Consider the following 20,668-nt stretch of genomic DNA (forward strand, 5'->3'; position numbering starts at 1 on the left):
AGCATGGTGTATGCATGTTTTCTCTGTGCGTGCGTGAGTTTCTTCCCACACTCCAAAGGCATGTTGTTAGGTTAACTGGCTTCTGTCTAAACTGGCCACAGTATGCCTGTGCCTGAATGTATGTGAGATAGAGGAATTAGATTGTAAGCTCTTTGAGGGCAGGGACTGATGTTAATGAGGAATATGTAAAGCAGTAGTTTTAGGTGCTACATAAATGCCTGTAATAAACACATTAATAAACATTTCTGGGGTCGACCAACAATACCACCAAAGGAAAAAAATGCACTAATGATGATATTTTTTTCAAAATTCCAAAACCGAAACCAGTACAAATCACTGTACTGCGTAATTAGCAAACACAAAATCCTAAAACCACAGCTCCCTGTTGTTATTCCTGCTGTAGAATACATGCCATGCACTGTACATGTTGTAGATATTCTACAAAAGGTACAAAGACCCAATACGGCAAGCACTGTCTGCAATCCACTTCACAGTATATTTTTTCTGGAGCCATCAGTAGAACACCTCAATCGTTAAAGTAGTTCCCAGATCCGTGCCAGGATAAACATCTTGATTTTGATTTTTTTTTACTCTTCATCTCATCTACAAACACAAAGTGTTGCTAAGGTATAACAGTAGCCTGACTGTTTCTCAATGGACAGTGTGGCTTTCAGAGTGATCTAACAGTACAAATCTCTAGCACATCTCCCACATCTCACTTACTAAGCACACTGCTCTCACTTTCCTTCTTCCTAACACAAACTTGTCAATGGGCAATAAATATGTGGGAAACGTCTGTTTAATATTCACGATTACCTTCCCAAAAGTGACTCAGTGTCACTGACTTTTAACATTGCAAGTTTTGGAATATTTTGTGCAGCATGAATGGTTGGTCACGTAGGTGACATCTATGATTCTCACTTGTTATGACTATGTTACACGTATGCAACATGCTGTGCAAAGTGACCTTTCCCTTTAAATCAGTAGAGTTACGAAACATTTGGAGTCTGGTTGTCATTAGTACATTTCTTGGCTGTATTAAAGGAAACCTGTACTGAAAGGGTTATGCCAGTGGTGTTGATGTTACCTCCTGGAAATGTTATACTACTGCCTTCCAAGCTTACCCACTGGCCTAAGTGTTTGTAGGCAAGTCTGGTGATCAAGAGTCCTGGCTGTATGTTCACTTGCTACATGATTTTGCTGGGTCCGTGTTTTCCATTTACTAAAGGCAAATAGACTGCTCACTTTGCATGAGAAGTTATACTTTGCAAGGGAATTTTCCACAGAGCTTGGCAAATGAGGTGGCGCTCTTCTGACTTCCATCATCCAATCATGTGCAAACAAAAACGCAGTGTTTGTATTCTCCTAGCATGTGATTGGGTATTCTTTGCAAAGTGAAATTTCACCACTTTCACTAAGCTCTGGGGAAAATTCCCTTGTAAAGCACAACTTCCCTTACAAATTGAACAGCCTAATTGCTTTTAGTAAATCAACCCCAGTGACTTAAAGTATTGAAACTAGAGACAGCCAGGAATCTGGAATTTTCAAGGGTAGGACGACAACAGTAGCTGCCCATGTACAGGTTTTCTTTAAGGGAGAGTATGATTATGCTATCAGTAGGATAATAATATAATCCAGAGTTGACCACAGAAAAGAATAAATATTTGCCTAGCATATCAGCTATTAGGATGACATGCAGTCAGACATAATGTAAGTGATTTAATCAGACATATTGCTCCCAGTTATCAAACAGAAATTAAATGTTAGCTACTAAACAATGACATATCCATGATTGTATCTCCCATCCAAGGCTATATGACAACAGTGACAATTCAAAAATGAGTAACATGGTCCAGGCTTGCATTGTATAGTTTGTCTCCATACATCATGCAATAAAGAACCTATATCACAGGTGTACACGGTCATTTCACATTAGTCCATTTATTATTGCTACATCTATGGAAGTGTTCTCTAAGAGGCTCATGCAAATAATGTCAAGTTCAAAAGTCCACAATCACTGAGTCACAGGCATTGGTAACACCACCTTAGTAAATAGTCTACAGAGTGACCAAGTAAGAGGACTTTTAAGTTTGTATCCAAGAAAAAAGACTTTTAAGTCAGAATCTGCCTGTGTACCGGTAAATGTTTACAAGTAGCAGAACCAATGTAATCATACAACATATCAAACATTTATCATGTCACACATCTTTTTCTATTCTGTGTCAGCAGAGGTCACATCCCAATTAAAATCTACTTATCTATAACTTACATGATATCATTACAGTATGCACTGTATACTTACACACTTATCATAGCTTATTTCACTCCTAGCACGTAACACCCATTAGATCGATATACCTAACAGTCTAACGAAACATCCAAATACAATCTGCATTTTGTTATACGTACCTGATGTGTTTTGGGTAAAGAAGAACCTCTGGCAACAAGGAAGGCCAAATAATGTGTGCCTTCCCAAAAAACTTTTCCTTTTTATAATTGTTTGCCCTCCTACACTTGTTTACCCGTCCTCCGAGGTGTGTTGAAGCTGACTGATGCCTCAAGAATGTTCAGTTTTTCTCTTATTCAACCCATCTATCCCAGTCTCCTGTCATCTCCAGGCAAGTCCTGACAAAGGTGTGGCATGGCTTTAAGTTTTTTTTTCTCCCCACCCTACAACTCAGCCCAATAATCTGTAAGAAGAGAGAAAAAAAAATTATCTGCCTGGAGGATGTAAACTCTGAAGGAGGCTGCACCTGTCTGAGAGCACAGATTGAATGTACAGTAACTGAATCTAGAATAGGAGAAACATTATACACTGCAGAAAGATATAATTCTTTGTCACGATTCACAAAAGTAGATATACATTCCACAGACAATTTTAAAAGCGTTTTCCATATATTGGCAGGATAAAGTCTCTTAATATTTCTATAAATGTATTCCTTTTTTTTTGTTTAGTGCACATTTTTGTTTAAACAATTTATCTGTTTATTGAAGTTTTAACATTTAACATAGTAATCTAAATGGAATCCAGAAACAAACAGATAGAAACAGAAAACCATTTGATCCATATAGAAGTACAAAGATAACAATTGCATATTGAAAGCAAACCATTGTAATAGGGTTTTATAATAGGTGTAATCTGTGTTTATGTCAGTGAGGTAGGTCATAGGGGGGCGGAGGTAGAATAGTAATATACACGTGAAGTGTTTCTTCATGAAGGGAGGCTTAAAATTATCTTAGAGTGATGAAATGGACCAAAAGGATTCAGAAAACATAAGAAAAAAACATTAGAATAAAGAAAGACAAAGGGAAGGGAGCCTGGAGAGGTTGGGATAAGTATTTGGGTCAGACAATGCCCGTCGGGTTAAGGTTCAAGTTAGTATTAAGTTAGATAAGGATTAGGTAGATGTGAACATACTGTAGGTAGACAATAGAGTAAAATCAGATCTCTGAGTTCATCTTTAATTTTAACTACATAGTAAGCATATATAAATAGCAAGTATAGCAATTTTTTGCTCTCTAGAGACAATAGACTTCTCCGTAGACCAGACAAAAGGCTTGTATTACACTCAAGGCAACAAAAATATTCAAGTTGTCATGATTTATACTTGGGCACCTACAAGACAAAAGGAGGCTGCTGTGTTTTAGGTATAGTAAGCCTTGACGAAGGACGCAAAAAAGGCAAGCATTAAATTGTATCTAAATCCAATCATTCTTTTGTTTAAAGTGAAAAAAAAATATTCTATTTAAGCATGTATTCTTAACTCAAAAAGTCCATTCTATTGCTCTCAAATATCCAAGTTCCATTATAATTTTTTTTTGTTTTTGCTGCTTTAATCCCACATCCTATTAGAGGGTGGCTACATTTATTCTCCATGGTCTCACTGTATATAAGAATGTAGTCACCCTCTCTTTCTCGATCCCAAGATGGACTATGGACTATGGGATTTGTAATGTGCCAGTGCACAAGATCGCAACTAAGGTGCACTGCTCATTCTAAATAGAAGTAAGGGGTGGAAATATGAGGTTCAGGAGCTCAGGAAGGATGTTACAAGGAAACATAAAAGTGCAGTAAGAAATTATTTAATGAAAAATGGTTTCCAGGACCATTAAGTTGGACATTAAGAATATTTTTTGATGTCACCTTAGTTTTTGGATAGAGTGGGAAGGTTAGAACCCCCTTAGGTTTTTATTGAAGTTCTTAGAGGATTGTAACCCTCATTGTTTGTCTTTGTGATCATTCTCACTAGAACAAGACCTGATTGGAAATCCAAAATTCCACTTTCTTTTGTGTCTCAAGGACACTATGTTGTGGATTCAGGACATTAAATTCTTTATTCTAAAAAATTAGAAAAGAGATTGCAAACTCTTTGTGCTGCCATTTGGTGTTAGGTGCAAAGACTCAACATACCACCAGCATGGCTAGTGACATGCTATTAACATTACACCAAAGCATCTTTGTCCATACTTTCGATAGGAATCTTTAAGGTAATGACTCGCAAATTTCTTCTGAATAGGGATATTCGTAAAGATGCATAAAATGTATTAAATTCCAGAGAAAATGTACCGCCATAAATTCTAGAAAAAAAAATATGAATGCACGCTGGATTAACTGGTTTAGCATTTTTTAAACTTGAATACAAGTTGGAAATGTTGATAGTGGAAGCCAGTTACCATAGTGAAATTTTCTCAGACACAAAGCATCTATATGGGCTGAACCCAGTGGTTGTGGAATATGGATGGAGAGGATGTTCTGCATATTTCCAGAGCAAGTTACAGCAGATCACATCCTCATCACTAGTCTGACCCAATTTACACCATGAATAGTCCCAGATGGTGATTGGTTTATGCTATTATTTATGTAGGTTTTAATTTCATTTTTTTGATCTTGTGAATAATAAAATAAGCAGATCAGACACACCTTGAAATTCCACACTAATCTGCTTAACTGCATTTTTCTGCACACATTACTTATCTGACCTAAAAAAGAAATCATGTTCTTTGGAAAGAGGAAATGCATGTCCCTTTCCATTTGTTTGTTAAATAGCATGATGACTTAAGAAATATGTCACTCTGTCAACTTCAGAGTCTTTTAGTCACAATAGAGTGACTTTGCAGGGGTTTTATTAAATGTAATAGATAACACTTGGAAATGGCCAGATTCCTTATGATTTCTTCATTCACTTTTTCTTCTTCTCTTTCTCTGACAGTGTTTCTTATAGGGAACTCTTCAGGCCAGAAGTAAAAGAGCTTCTACTGGCATATTTTTCAAGGTAGGAACTATGGAACTGTGATGGTTATCCTTGCTCAACTAAATACAGGGTCAATGAGGTTGATTTACTACAGGCAAATAGGCTGTTCACTTTGTAAGAATATTTTTGCTTAGCTTAGTGAATGCAGTGGTAATTCACTTTAAAGAATACCCAGTTAAAATAAAAATACACATGACTGGCTGATAGAAATCAACAGACCTTCACCTCATTTACTAAGTTAAGGAAAAATTGCCATGGAAAATGAACACCCAATTTGCCTTTTGTAAATCAATCCCATTGACTCAGAGCAAGTAAAGTGACAGGACCCCTGACCAGCATACTAAGCAGGTGAGCCCATGTCATCCACCAGGGTGCTCTGCTTCTATACTTATCCAGCTGGCAGTGGGTACTTCACTAGTGCTATAGCTACTGGCCTCCGAGCCTGACTCCAGTTTGTGACATTCAGAAAGCAAGGGGTGGGGATCTGATGTCACACACTGCACAGTACAGAGCAGGAGTTGAGTTTAATCTGAGCTAAGGCTGTCAATAACCTGCTGTGTGCTGGAGGATAGTGGGCCATCTCCTGGGATTGTCTGGTGTCTGCATAGACTACCAGAAGTGACTCGTGTAAATAGCAAAGGAAAGAAAGAGCAGATAGAAATCACACTAGATGCTTTGGATCAAGGCACACACTATAGAACAATATACTTTGTTCATCATTTCAGAGGTTTAAAAACCACTTTAATCCTCTTGTTGGCTTTAAAATATTCTCTATAGTGAATTTTAGTGAACATAGTCCATAGTGGTATTTGTTGTCAAATATCAATTATCCTGTAGAACACACTCATAGTGATCCTGGTGAATCACATGTCTCCCTGCCATTTTAAATGTTAGTCCAGTTTCAGGAGTTTTGAGTAGCACTATCAAATGATAAGTAATGAAATCGCTCTTTGCTTGTTGGTATGGATGTGGTTAATGGTTTCTTAACGAACAGTAATTTTGCATAACTGCAGATATCTCAATCCCCCCTTCTTAATTTCATTTTCCCCTACTGTCCTCTTTATTTGTTTTGTGACTTGAAAATGCAGATTGAAAGACATACTGGCACATGAGTAAATCCAACAACTATGGATTGATAGATAGCAGTATCTATATAAACTGCTATATACATGTATACATTGTGGCAACTGCCAGTAATCACAAGGTATAAATAACAGACAATACCAGAGATAGTTATGTTATAATGCTATGTCTTGTTTAATGACTGTAACATGAAGACAGCGGGGTTGATTTACTACAAGCAAACAGGCTGTTCCTATTGCAATGGAAGTTGTACTTTGCAGGGGAATTTTCCACAGAGCTTAGTGAACGTGGTGAAAATTCAGTTTACAAAGAATACCCAACCAGGTACATTGAAAAAAATAAAAAAATATATATTTTTGTTTCCACATGATTGGATGATGAAAGTCAGCAGAGCTTATCTCTGTTTGTCAATTAATGTGAGTTGTTTTACTGAAGTATTTACTATTTTCCTTTGAGGATGCTACATTGTTAGCAGTACAATAGAATCTGGATCGATCTGAAACAGAACTACCTGAGGATACTCAGGCCCAGTTCACACGTTTGCTTGGGCACGGCAGCCCATTCATTTGAATTGGCTGTTGTGCCGCGTGTTCCACACCAAAAAGGTGAATGCACCTTTTCAAAAACACATCAGCAGGGAAACCGTATGGTTTTTTTGACCATGCAGTTTCCCTGCAGTTCCCGCACCTGTGATCAAACAATGAGCATGGAAGTGTCATTCAGAATGAATGGCAGCCCTGTGCACCTTGCAAGAGCAGCGCAATTCAGCTGTGGGTGGTTGCAGGTGAGGGAACAGTTGTGATTTCTGCACCCACAACCAGCCCGCAGCCTGCAGGCTAGTGTAAACCCAGGGTCAATCAGTATTTCTCTGGATTGGTCAAAGGGTTTCAGCTAACGTTCTCATTATATAATTTAAGGCATCCTTTCTCAAACATTTTTCTCCAGGAGCACCCTTTAAATAATGTTTAGGTCTCACTGAACCCCTGATGAAAACAATTAATTGGAAGTCAGGGGGAAAATGCCACTCACTTTTGTGGTCAGTAGGAAAAATTACCCCCTATAGTGGTGCTTAGACTGGCACCCTTGCAGTGATGGTGTGAATGCCCCTCTTACAGACAGCTAAAAAGACCATTGGTGTCATGCAGCTGGCTTTGCCAAGTGGGGTTAGCTCTGTAACTATACAGGTAACATTGAATGGGAAGTCAATCAGCCACAGCTCAAGGAACCCCTAGCAACCTCTGGAGAAATCTTCCACAGAGGCCTGGTTGAGAATGGCTAATTTATAGGTTATAAGACCAACAGAGAAATCTGCACATGCAAATATCTAGTTATGAAAATACATCATATATTTGAAGAATATGCATGCAAACTTAATAGATTGCACATTTATGCTTTTCAGTAATAAGTCTGTCAGTATGAAACAATATACTTAGCATTCTCACACAATATAAAATATAATACTGCTCAAATCTTGCGCAATCTGCACAAATAAATGGGTATGGTTAACAACAATAGAGATAATTAGAGATGAGCGAATCGAAGTATCCGAAGTGGAATTCGAGTCGAATATCGGAAAAATTTCGGACGCGCGAATCGAAATTTTTCAGAAAATGGCGGCTGACATGTGCGGCGACGGAGCGGGGATGTCTGGGAAGGCGCGCAGACAAGGCGCGCTGACCCATAATGCATTCCTCAACTACATGTGATCGCATCAGCCTATCAGCAGCCAGCCAGCCAGCACTGTGTAATGGTCGAGCTATAAATAGCGGCCATTTTGGAATTCTTCATTTGCCTGCAGTTATTGAACAGAGGCAGACCGCTCTGTACTAGGGACAGGGACAGAGTTAGGGCCACAGAAACGATAATTGGGGACAGAGAAAAGTTACTTAGGGACAGAGAACCATTACTCAGGGACACAGACTTGTTAATGAGGGCCACAGAATCGTTATTTAGGGACAAAGAAACGCTAGTTAGGGCCACAGAATTCATAATCAGGGACAGACAGAATTGTTACTCAGTGCCAGAGAATTGTTACTTAGGGCCACAGAAACGTTATTAGGGCCACAGAATTGTTACTCAGGGACAGACAGAATTGTTACTGAGTGCCAGAGAATTGTTACTCAGGGACAGACAGAATTGTTACTGAGTGCCAGAGAATTGTTACTTAGGGCCACAGAAACTTTAATTAGGGCCACAGAATTTTTACTCAGGGACAGACAGAATTGTTACTCAGTGCCAGAGAATTGTTACTCAGGGACAGACAGAATTGTTACTGAGTGCCAGAGAATTGTTACTTAGGGCCACAGAAACTTTACTTAGGGCCACAGAATTTTTACTCAGGGACAGACAGAATTGTTACTGAGTGCCAGAGAATTGTTACTCAGGGACAGACAGAATTGTTACTGAGTGCCAGAGAATTGTTACTTAGGGCCACAGAAACTTTACTTAGGGCCACAGAATTGTTACTCGCACAGACACAGAATTGTTACTCGCACAGACACAGAATTGTTACTGAAGGCCACAGAACTGTTACTTAGGGCCACAGAATTGTTACTCGCACAGACACAGAATTGTTACTCGCACAGACACAGAACTGTTACTGAGGGCCACAGAACTGTTACTTAGGGCCACAGAATTGTTACTCGCACAGACACAGAATTGTTACTCAGGGCCACAGAACTGTTACTTAGGGACAAAGAAACGCTAGTTAGGGCCACAGAATTCATACTCAGGGACAGACAGAATTGTTACGGAGTGCCAGAGAATTGTTACTCTGGGCCACAGAAACTTTACTTAGGGCCACAGAATTTTTACTCAGGGACAGACAGAATTGTTACTGAGTGCCAGAGAATTGTTACTCAGGGACAGACAGAATTGTTACGGAGTGCCAGAGAATTGTTACTCAGGGCCACAGAAACTTTACTTAGGGCCACAGAATTTTTACTCAGGGACAGACAGAATTGTTACTGAGTGCCAGAGAATTGTTACTCAGGGACAGACAGAATTGTTACGGAGTGCCAGAGAATTGTTACTTAGGGCCACAGAAACTTTACTTAGGGCCACAGAATTGTTACTCGCACAGACACAGAATTGTTACTCGCACAGACACAGAACTGTTACTGAGGGCCACAGAAACTTTACTTAGGGACAAAGAAACGCTAGTTAGGGCCACGGAATTCATACTCAGGGACAGACAGAATTGTTACGGAGTGCCAGAGAATTGTTACTCAGGGCCACAGAAACTTTACTTAGGGCCAGAGAATTTTTACTCAGGGACAGACAGAATTGTTACTGAGTGCCAGAGAATTGTTACTCAGGGACAGACAGAATTGTTACGGAGTGTCAGAGAATTGTTACTCAGGGACAAACAGAATTGTTACTGAGTGCCAGAGAATTGTTACTTAGGGCCACAGAAACTTTAATTAGGGCCACAGAATTTTTACTCAGGGACAGACAGAATTGTTACTGAGTGCCAGAGAATTGTTACTCAGGGACAGACAGAATTGTTACTGAGTGCCAGAGAATTGTTACTTAGGGCCACAGAAACTTTACTTAGGGCCACAGAATTTTTACTCAGGGACAGACAGAATTGTTACTGAGTGCCAGAGAATTGTTACTCAGGGACAGACAGAATTGTTACTGAGTGCCAGAGAATTGTTACTCAGGGCCCCAGAAACTTTACTTAGGGCCACAGAATTTTTACTCAGGGACAGACAGAATTGTTACTGAGTGCCAGAGAATTGTTACTCAGGGACAGACAGAATTGTTACTGAGTGCCAGAGAATTGTTACTTAGGGCCACAGAAACTTTACTTAGGGCCACAGAATTGTTACTCGCACAGACACAGAATTGTTACTCGCACAGACACAGAATTGTTACTGAAGGCCACAGAACTGTTACTTAGGGCCACAGAATTGTTACTCGCACAGACACAGAATTGTTACTCGCACAGACACAGAACTGTTACTGAGGGCCACAGAACTGTTACTTAGGGCCACAGAATTGTTACTCGCACAGACACAGAATTGTTACTCGCACAGACACAGAATTGTTACTGAGGGCCACAGAACTGTTACTTGGGGCCACAGAAACGTTAATCAGGGACACAGAATTGTTACTGAGGGCCACAGAACTGTTACTTAGGGCCACAGAATTGTTACTCGCACAGACACAGAATTGTTACTCAGGGACACAGAATTGTTACTCAGGGACACATAATCGTTTAATTAAAGAGTATGTCAGACAACATGCAGAGGAGTGGCAGAGGAGGCAATGTTTTAGGAGCGAGCAGACGTGGCAGCAGAGGAAGGGGTCGAGGCAGCACTATTCGCAGCCAGAGGCCAGTGCTCCCGGTGTCATCCAGCGGTCGTGTCTCCACCGACAACCCTGCCGTCGTCGATTGGTTGGCTCGGTCGTCTTCCTCTTCCCAGGTCACCTCTGACACCTACAGCCAACGGTCGGTGGGTACGTCAGACACAACCGTTAGTTGGCATGGCCCGGGACCAAGCCCACTGAAATCACGTGTCCTCTACCTGCCCCTGTCCTTTGGTGTTCCCTCACCAAGCGAAGTATCGCATGCTGTGGGCTCAGCCCCACTGTACAGTGAGGAAGAGCTAACAGAGGGCGGTCAGGAACGGGGGGAGACATCCGCCTTTTCAGCAGCCAGGCGAAGAAGTAGTGGCGAGGAGAGTGGCTCGGTAGCCGGTCTAGAGACAGGTCTGTCTCCTGACCCAGACGCAGCCGAGGGGGCTAGTAGTGAGGCGGAGACCCTACTTGATGATGAGGAGGTTGATCGCACTTGGCAGCCTCGTCGTCATCAGGCAATTTCTTCCGCATCATCAGGAGAAGAGGGTGGCAGCTTGGCAGCGAGCAAAACAGTCGGTGGGTTGCCCAGGAGACAGCAGCAGGGTCGCAGCAGTGTCAGTGGAGCCAAACGTCCACGGAGTAGAGCACCAGCTCCACTGCAGCCTACCACCACGGCCAGTAGTGGTGCCGGTGTGCACGGAGGAAGCAGCAGTCAGCCAGTGAGGAGTATCGGGGGCAAAGTTTCCTACTCGGCGGTGTGGCAATTTTTCGTCAAGCCGCCCGAGGAAGTAAACGTAGCCGTATGTCGACTATGTGGCCAGAAAGTCAAGCGTGGCCAGGGGGCCCATGTTGGGACTACAGCGTTGCGGCAGCATATGCAGCGTCGCCATTTGGTGGCCTGGGAAAACCGTGATAAAGATACGGCGGTTCTGCCCGCCCCAGCCCCCGCTCCATCACCCGCTCCGTTACTTGCTCCATCACCCGACGTCAATCGCCCTCCATCAGCCAGTCAAGGCTCCAACACCTCTGCTGAGGGGAGTTGTCGCTCGTTGGCATCTTCCGCTCGTTCAGATGCTCCTTCTCCTGCTACTCCTCTTCACGGATTCCGTCAGCAGTCTTTCTTGGAATCCGTTTCCAAGAGACAACAGTTTGCGAGCACGCACTCGACGGTGCAAAAGCTGAACGTCCTCCTGTCCAAGTTGCTGGTGCTGCAGTCCCTCCCTTTCCAAGTGGTGGACTCAGCACCTTTCAGAGAAATGATGGCTTGTGCCGCGCCGCGGTGGAGAGTGCCAAGCCGTCATTTCTTCGCCAAAAAGGCAGTGCCAGCCCTGCATTCACATGTAGAAGACATGGTGGGCCAGTCTTTGAGCATGTCGGTCTCTGCCAAAGTGCACGGCAGCGCCGACGTGTGGAGCTGTAACTATGGTCAGGGACAGTACATGTCATTTACGGCCCACTGGGTGAACGTGGTGCCGTCACAGCCGCACCAGCAACTTGGACAGGTCACGCCGCTTTTGCCTCCACGTTTGCACGTCCTTGGTCCGGCAAAGATGTCCGCCTCTACCACCTCTTCTTCCGCCGTGTCCTCAGCCGCCACCCCCGTGCCAAGTCCCATTACCCGACCGGCATATCACATGTGCAGGGCGCAACGGTGTCACGCTGTTCTGCACCTGGTATGCCTTGGCGAACGTAGTCACACAGGGGAGGAACTTCTGAGTGTAATGAACAGAGAAATCGACAGATGGCTGTCTCCGCGCAAACTGAAAATTGGAACCATGTTGACCGACAACGGAAAGAACATGGTGTCTGCTCTGCGTCAAGGAAGGTTGTGCCATGCGCCATGCATGGCTCACGTGTTCAATCTGGTTGTCAAGCGGTTCTTAAAATCCACCATCCCACTGCAAGACATCCTTAAAATGTCACGTAAACTTTGCATGCATTTCAGCCATTCCTACACCGCAAAGCACACCCTCCTTGAGCTGCAGCGGCAGAACGGAATTCCACAGCATCGCCTGATCTGCGACGTTGCAACAAGGTGGAATTCAACCCTACACATGTTAGACCGCCTTTACGAACAGCGAAAGGCCATCACCGATTTCCTGATGTTACAAGCGGATAAAGGTACTCCCCTGTGTAACTTCGATGTCAGCCATTGGCAGCTCATGCGTGACACCTGCCGCTTGCTCAGGCCCTTTGAGGAGGCCACGCTATTCGTGAGTCGGCAGGACTATGGGATGAACGACGTCATTCCTCTGTTGCACGTCCTTGAACAAATGCTGTTAACAATGGCTGGTCAGGGTGCGGTAGACGTGGCACACAGATCTCAACGCCACATGACCCCTGTGGGGGCAGGACAGGAAGAAGAGGAGGAGGTAGAGGAGGACATTTGTGCTCAGGAATTATTGAGTGAAATGGGTGGTTTTTCCACTCAGCGGACAGGAGTGGAGGAGCAGGAGCATCTGGTAGAGGAGGAGGAGGAGGAGACAGAGGACCCAGACGCACCGTGGCAGTATGCTGTGGAGATGGAGGCAGGGAGTCCCTCGCATTCCTTGGCACAAATGGCCCATAGCATGCTCGGTTGCTTGCGTAGCGACAGCCGAATAATAACCATCAGACAGAGGGATGACTTTTGGCTGTCCACCTTGTTGGACCCTCGCTACCGTTCCAAAATGGTGGCCTTTTTCACACCTGCTGAGAGGGAGGCCAAAATAACGTACTATAAAAACCACCTATGTAGTCAGTTGGTCTCTGCCTTTGTGCGCCAACGTCCATCCTCAGACACTGTGGGCCCTGTGCGCTCGCGTTCCGCTGCCATGGCAGCAGGGGAGGGGTGGGGTGGTAGGAGCAGTGGCAGCTCCACCAGCAGCGGCTGCCTCAGTCTGCAGTCGATGATGAGTAGCTTTCTTCACCAGCGCAGTGAGGAAACTACTAACCAGCCGCAGCAGCAGCAGCAGCATCAGGTGGACCTGGAGCAGGACCTCAAACAACAGGCTTGGGCCTACTTGGACAGCACCCTGCCAACCGAGGTAGACAATCCCCTTGACTACTGGGCAACGAAACTTGACCTTTGGCCCCAACTAGCTGAATTTGCCCTTGAAAGGCTGTCATGCCCGGCCAGTAGCGTGGCATCGGAGCGCGTGTTTAGTGCGGCAGGAGGTATTGTAACTCCGCGGAGGACACGACTGTCCACCCAAAGTCTGGAGAGACTCACGTTTGTGAAAATGAATCAGGCGTGGATTAGTCTGGATTTCAAACCACCAGTTCCTGACACAACTGACTAAATCCGCCATGAATCATGCCTCAAACATGTGCCACTTTGAGGTCTCCTCACACACTGCTGGTGTGTTGAATTTTTTGACATAGGGTGCTGGCAGATTATGGGCCTCCTATAGCTGCTGCCAGGCCCCTAATCTGCCATAGGCCCCTATATACCGCTTCCTCATGCTGCTGCCAGGTCCAGAGTCTCTCATGGGTCCCTGTACGGCCTCCCATTGCTGCTGTCTCCATCGCCACACTCTGCCATGTGCCACTTTCAGGTCTCCTCACACACTGCTGGTGTGTAGAATTTTTTGACATAGGGTGCTGGCAGATTACGGGCCTCCCATAGCTGCTGCCAGGCCCCTAATCTGCCATAGGCCCCTATATACCGCCTCCTCATGCTGCTGCCAGGTCCAGAGTCTGTCATGGGTCCCTGTACGGCCTCCCATTGCTGCTGTCTCCATCGCCACACTCTGCCATGTGCCACTTTCAGGTCTCCTCACACACTGCTGGTGTGTAGAATTTTTTGACATAGGGTGCTGGCAGATTACGGGCCTCCCATAGCTGCTGCCAGGCCCCTAATCTGTCATAGGCCCCTATATACCGCTTCCTCATGCTGCTGCCAGGTCCAGAGTCTCTCATGGGTCCCTGTACGGCCTCCCATTGCTGCTGTCTCCATCGCCACACTCTGCCATGTGCCACTTTCAGGTCTCCTCACACACTGCTGGTGTGTAGAATTTTTTGACATAGGGTGCTGGCAGATTATGGGCCTCCCATAGCTGCTGCCAGGCCCCTAATCTGCCATGGGCCCCTATATACCGCCTTCTCATGCTGCTGCCAGGTCCACAGTGTCTCATGCCATGTGCCACTTTCAGATCTCCTCACACTGCTGGTGTGTTGAATTTTTTGACATAGGGTGCTGGCAGATTATGGGCCTCCTATAGCTGCTGCCAGGCCCCTAATCTGCCATAGGCCCCTATATACCGCTTCCTCATGCTGCTGCCAGGTCCAGAGTCTCTCATGGGTCCCTGTACGGCCTCCCATTGCTGCTGTCTCCATCGCCACACTCTGCCATGTGCCACTTTCAGGTCTCCTCACACACTGCTGGTGTGTAGAATTTTTTGACATAGGGTGCTGGCAGATTACGGGCCTCCCATAGCTGCTGCCAGGCCCCTAATCTGCCATAGGCCCCTATATACCGCTTCCTCATGCTGCTGCCAGGTCCAGAGTCTGTCATGGGTCCCTGTACGGCCTCCCATTGCTGCTGTCTCCATCGCCACACTCTGCCATGTGCCACTTTCAGGTCTCCTCACACACTGCTGGTGTGTAGAATTTTTTGACATAGGGTGCTGGCAGATTACGGGCCTCCCATAGCTGCTGCCAGGCCCCTAATCTGCCATAGGCCCCTATATACCGCTTCCTCATGCTGCTGCCAGGTCCAGAGTCTCTCATGGGTCCCTGTACGGCCTCCCATTGCTGCTGTCTCCATCGCCACACTCTGCCATGTGCCACTTTCAGGTCTCCTCACACACTGCTGGTGTGTAGAATTTTTTGACATAGGGTGCTGGCAGATTACGGGCCTCCCATAGCTGCTGCCAGGCCCCTAATCTGCCATAGGCCCCTATATACCGCTTCCTCATGCTGCTGCCAGGTCCAGAGTCTGTCATGGGTCCCTGTACGGCCTCCCATTGCTGCTGTCTCCATCGCCACACTCTGCCATGTGCCACTTTCAGGTCTCCTCACACACTGCTGGTGTGTAGAATTTTTTGACATAGGGTGCTGGCAGATTACGGGCCTCCCATAGCTGCTGCCAGGCCCCTAATCTGCCATAGGCCCCTATATACCGCTTCCTCATGCTGCTGCCAGGTCCAGAGTCTCTCATGGGTCCCTGTACGGCCTCCCATTGCTGCTGTCTCCATCGCCACACTCTGCCATGTGCCACTTTCAGGTCTCACACACTGCTGGTGTGTAGAATTTTTTGACATAGGGTGCTGGCAGATTACGGGCCTCCCATAGCTGCTGCCAGGCCCCTAATCTGCCATAGGCCCCTATATACCGCTTCCTCATGCTGCTGCCAGGTCCAGAGTCTCTCATGGGTCCCTGTACGGCCTCCCATTGCTGCTGTCTCCATCGCCACACTCTGCCATGTGCCACTTTCAGGTCTCCTCACACACTGCTGGTGTGTAGAATTTTTTGACATAGGGTGCTGGCAGATTATGGGCCTCCCATAGCTGCTGCCAGGCCCCTAATCTGCCATGGGCCCCTATATACCGCCTCCTCATGCTGCTGCCAGGTCCACAGTGTCTCATGCCATGTGCCACTTTCAGGTCTCCTCACACTGCTGGTGTGTTGAATTTTTTGACATAGGGTGCTGGCAGATTATGGGCCTCCTATAGCTGCTGCCAGGCCCCTAATCTGCCATAGGCCCCTATATACCGCTTCCTCATGCTGCTGCCAGGTCCAGAGTCTGTCATGGGTCCCTGTACGGCCTCCCATTGCTGCTGTCTCCATCGCCACACTCTGCCATGTGCCACTTTCAGGTCTCCTCACACACTGCTGGTGTGTAGAATTTTTTGACATAGGGTGCTGGCAGATTATGGGCCTCCCATAGCTGCTGCCAGGCCCCTAATCTGCCATGGGCCCCTATATACCGCCTCCTCATGCTGCTGCCAGGTCCACAGTGTCTCATGCCATGTGCCACTTTCAGGTCTCCTCACACTGCTGGTGTGTTGAATTTTTTGACATAGGGTGCTGGCAGATTATGGGCCTCCTATAGCTGCTGCCAGGCCCCTAATCTGCCATAGGCCCCTATATACCGCTTCCTCATGCTGCTGCCAGGTCCAGAGTCTGTCATGGGTCCCTGTACGGCCTCCCATTGCTGCTGTCTCCATCGCCACACTCTGCCATGTGCCACTTTCAGGTCTCCTCACACACTGCTGGTGTGTAGAATTTTTTGACATAGGGTGCTGGCAGATTACGGGCCTCCCATAGCTGCTGCCAGGCCCCTAATCTGCCATAGGCCCCTATATACCGCTTCCTCATGCTGCTGCCAGGTCCAGAGTCTCTCATGGGTCCCTGTACGGCCTCCCATTGCTGCTGTCTCCATCGCCACACTCTGCCATGTGCCACTTTCAGGTCTCCTCACACACTGCTGGTGTGTAGAATTTTTTGACATAGGGTGCTGGCAGATTACGGGCCTCCCATAGCTGCTGCCAGGCCCCTAATCTGCCATAGGCCCCTATATACCGCTTCCTCATGCTGCTGCCAGGTCCAGAGTCTCTCATGGGTCCCTGTACGGAATCCCATTGCTGCTGTCTCCATCGCCACACTCTGCCATGTGCCACTTTCAGGTCTCCTCACACACTGCTGGTGTGTAGAATTTTTTGACATAGGGTGCTGGCAGATTATGGGCCTCCTATAGCTGCTGCCAGGCCCCTAATCTGCCATAGGCCCCTATATACCGCTTCCTCATGCTGCTGCCAGGTCCAGAGTCTCTCATGGGTCCCTGTACGGCCTCCCATTGCTGCTGTCTCCATCGCCACACTCTGCCATGTGCCACTTTCAGGTCTCACACACTGCTGGTGTGTAGAATTTTTTGACATAGGGTGCTGGCAGATTACGGGCCTCCCATAGCTGCTGCCAGGCCCCTAATCTGCCATAGGCCCCTATATACCGCTTCCTCATGCTGCTGCCAGGTCCAGAGTCTCTCATGGGTCCCTGTACGGCCTCCCATTGCTGCTGTCTCCATCGCCACACTCTGCCATGTGCCACTTTCAGGTCTCCTCACACACTGCTGGTGTGTAGAATTTTTTGACATAGGGTGCTGGCAGATTATGGGCCTCCTATAGCTGCTGCCAGGCCCCTAATCTGCCATGGGCCCCTATATACCGCTTCCTCATGCTGCTGCCAGGTCCAGAGTCTCTCATGGGTCCCTGTACGGCCTCCCATTGCTGCTGTCTCCATCGCCACACTCTGCCATGTGCCACTTTCAGGTCTCACACACTGCTGGTGTGTAGAATTTTTTGACATAGGGTGCTGGCAGATTACGGGCCTCCCATAGCTGCTGCCAGGCCCCTAATCTGCCATAGGCCCCTATATACCGCTTCCTCATGCTGCTGCCAGGTCCAGAGTCTGTCATGGGTCCCTGTACGGCCTCCCATTGCTGCTGTCTCCATCGCCACACTCTGCCATGTGCCACTTTCAGGTCTCCTCACACACTGCTGGTGTGTAGAATTTTTTGACATAGGGTGCTGGCAGATTACGGGCCTCCCATAGCTGCTGCCAGGCCCCTAATCTGCCATAGGCCCCTATATACCGCTTCCTCATGCTGCTGCCAGGTCCAGAGTCTCTCATGGGTCCCTGTACGGCCTCCCATTGCTGCTGTCTCCATCGCCACACTCTGTCATGTGCCACTTTCAGGTCTCCTCACACACTGCTGGTGTGTAGAATTTTTTGACATAGGGTGCTGGCAGATTATGGGCCTCCTATAGCTGCTGCCAGGCCCCTAATCTGCCATAGGCCCCTATATACCGCTTCCTCATGCTGCTGCCAGGTCCAGAGTCTCTCATGGGTCCCTGTACGGCCTCCCATTGCTGCTGTCTCCATCGCCACACTCTGCCATGTGCCACTTTCAGGTCTCCTCACACACTGCTGGTGTGTAGAATTTTTTGACATAGGGTGCTGGCAGATTATGGGCCTCCTATAGCTGCTGCCAGGCCCCTAATCTGCCATAGGCCCCTATATACCGCTTCCTCATGCTGCTGCCAGGTCCAGAGTCTCTCATGGGTCCCTGTACGGCCTCCCATTGCTGCTGTCTCCATCGCCACACTCTGCCATGTGCCACTTTCAGGTCTCACACACTGCTGGTGTGTAGAATTTTTTGACATAGGGTGCTGGCAGATTACGGGCCTCCCATAGCTGCTGCCAGGCCCCTAATCTGCCATAGGCCCCTATATACCGCTTCCTCATGCTGCTGCCAGGTCCAGAGTCTCTCATGGGTCCCTGTACGGCCTCCCATTGCTGCTGTCTCCATCGCCACACTCTGCCATGTGCCACTTTCAGGTCTCCTCACACACTGCTGGTGTGTAGAATTTTTTGACATAGGGTGCTGGCAGATTATGGGCCTCCCATAGCTGCTGCCAGGCCCCTAATCTGCCATGGGCCCCTATATACCGCCTCCTCATGCTGCTGCCAGGTCCACAGTGTCTCATGCCATGTGCCACTTTCAGGTCTCCTCACACTGCTGGTGTGTTGAATTTTTTGACATAGGGTGCTGGCAGATTATGGGCCTCCTATAGCTGCTGCCAGGCCCCTAATCTGCCATAGGCCCCTATATACCGCTTCCTCATGCTGCTGCCAGGTCCAGAGTCTGTCATGGGTCCCTGTACGGCCTCCCATTGCTGCTGTCTCCATCGCCACACTCTGCCATGTGCCACTTTCAGGTCTCCTCACACACTGCTGGTGTGTAGAATTTTTTGACATAGGGTGCTGGCAGATTACGGGCCTCCCATAGCTGCTGCCAGGCCCCTAATCTGCCATAGGCCCCTATATACCGCTTCCTCATGCTGCTGCCAGGTCCAGAGTCTCTCATGGGTCCCTGTACGGCCTCCCATTGCTGCTGTCTCCATCGCCACACTCTGCCATGTGCCACTTTCAGGTCTCCTCACACACTGCTGGTGTGTAGAATTTTTTGACATAGGGTGCTGGCAGATTATGGGCCTCCTATAGCTGCTGCCAGGCCCCTAATCTGCCATAGGCCCCTATATACCGCTTCCTCATGCTGCTGCCAGGTCCAGAGTCTCTCATGGGTCCCTGTACGGCCTCCCATTGCTGCTGTCTCCATCGCCACACTCTGCCATGTGCCACTTTCAGGTCTCCTCACACACTGCTGGTGTGTAGAATTTTTTGACATAGGGTGCTGGCAGATTATGGGCCTCCTATAGCTGCTGCCAGGCCCCTAATCTGCAATAGGCCCCTATATACCGCTTCCTCATGCTGCTGCCAGGTCCAGAGTCTCTCATGGGTCCCTGTACGGCCTCCCATTGCTGCTGTCTCCATCGCCACACTCTGCCATGTGCCACTTTCAGGTCTCACACACTGCTGGTGTGTAGAATTTTTTGACATAGGGTGCTGGCAGATTACGGGCCTCCCATAGCTGCTGCCAGGCCCCTAATCTGCCATAGGCCCCTATATACCGCTTCCTCATGCTGCTGCCAGGTCCAGAGTCTCTCATGGGTCCCTGTACGGCCTCCCATTGCTGCTGTCTCCATCGCCACACTCTGCCATGTGCCACTTTCAGGTCTCCTCACACACTGCTGGTGTGTAGAATTTTTTGACATAGGGTGCTGGCAGATTATGGGCCTCCCATAGCTGCTGCCAGGCCCCTAATCTGCCATGGGCCCCTATATACCGCCTCCTCATGCTGCTGCCAGGTCCACAGTGTCTCATGCCATGTGCCACTTTCAGGTCTCCTCACACTGCTGGTGTGTTGAATTTTTTGACATAGGGTGCTGGCAGATTATGGGCCTCCCATAGCTGCTGCCAGGCCCCTAATCTGCCATAGGCCCCTATATACCGCTTCCTCATGCTGCTGCCAGGTCCAGAGTCTCTCATGGGTCCCTGTACGGCCTCCCATTGCTGCTGTCTCCATCGCCACACTCTGCCATGTGCCACTTTCAGGTCTCCTCACACACTGCTGGTGTGTAGAATTTTTTGACATAGGGTGCTGGCAGATTACGGGCCTCCCATAGCTGCTGCCAGGCCCCTAATCT

The 20,668-nt window shown here is 47.5% G+C and overlaps 1 protein-coding gene across 2 annotated transcripts in view; it reads right to left on the bottom strand.

The window, feature by feature from the left end:
- The window catches only part of COL17A1 (collagen type XVII alpha 1 chain), an 81,074-nt gene extending 78,475 nt beyond the window's left edge, over positions 1-2,599 (bottom strand). Inside the window, exon 1 of one of the 2 annotated variants that reach the window (XM_089690271.1) lies at positions 2,410-2,599. The gene's annotated coding sequence lies outside the window, so the exon portion shown is untranslated. The remainder of the gene's footprint in view (positions 1-2,409) is intronic. The other variant, XM_089690272.1, reaches the window with a different exon arrangement.
- Between the last annotated feature and the right edge of the window lie 18,069 nt (positions 2,600-20,668).

The sequence above is a fragment of the Staurois parvus genome, unplaced genomic scaffold (assembly GCF_062004578.1).
Source record: "Staurois parvus isolate SC_StPar_1 unplaced genomic scaffold, SC_StPar_1.0 ptg000525l, whole genome shotgun sequence".
Classification (NCBI taxonomy): domain Eukaryota; kingdom Metazoa; phylum Chordata; class Amphibia; order Anura; family Ranidae; genus Staurois; species Staurois parvus.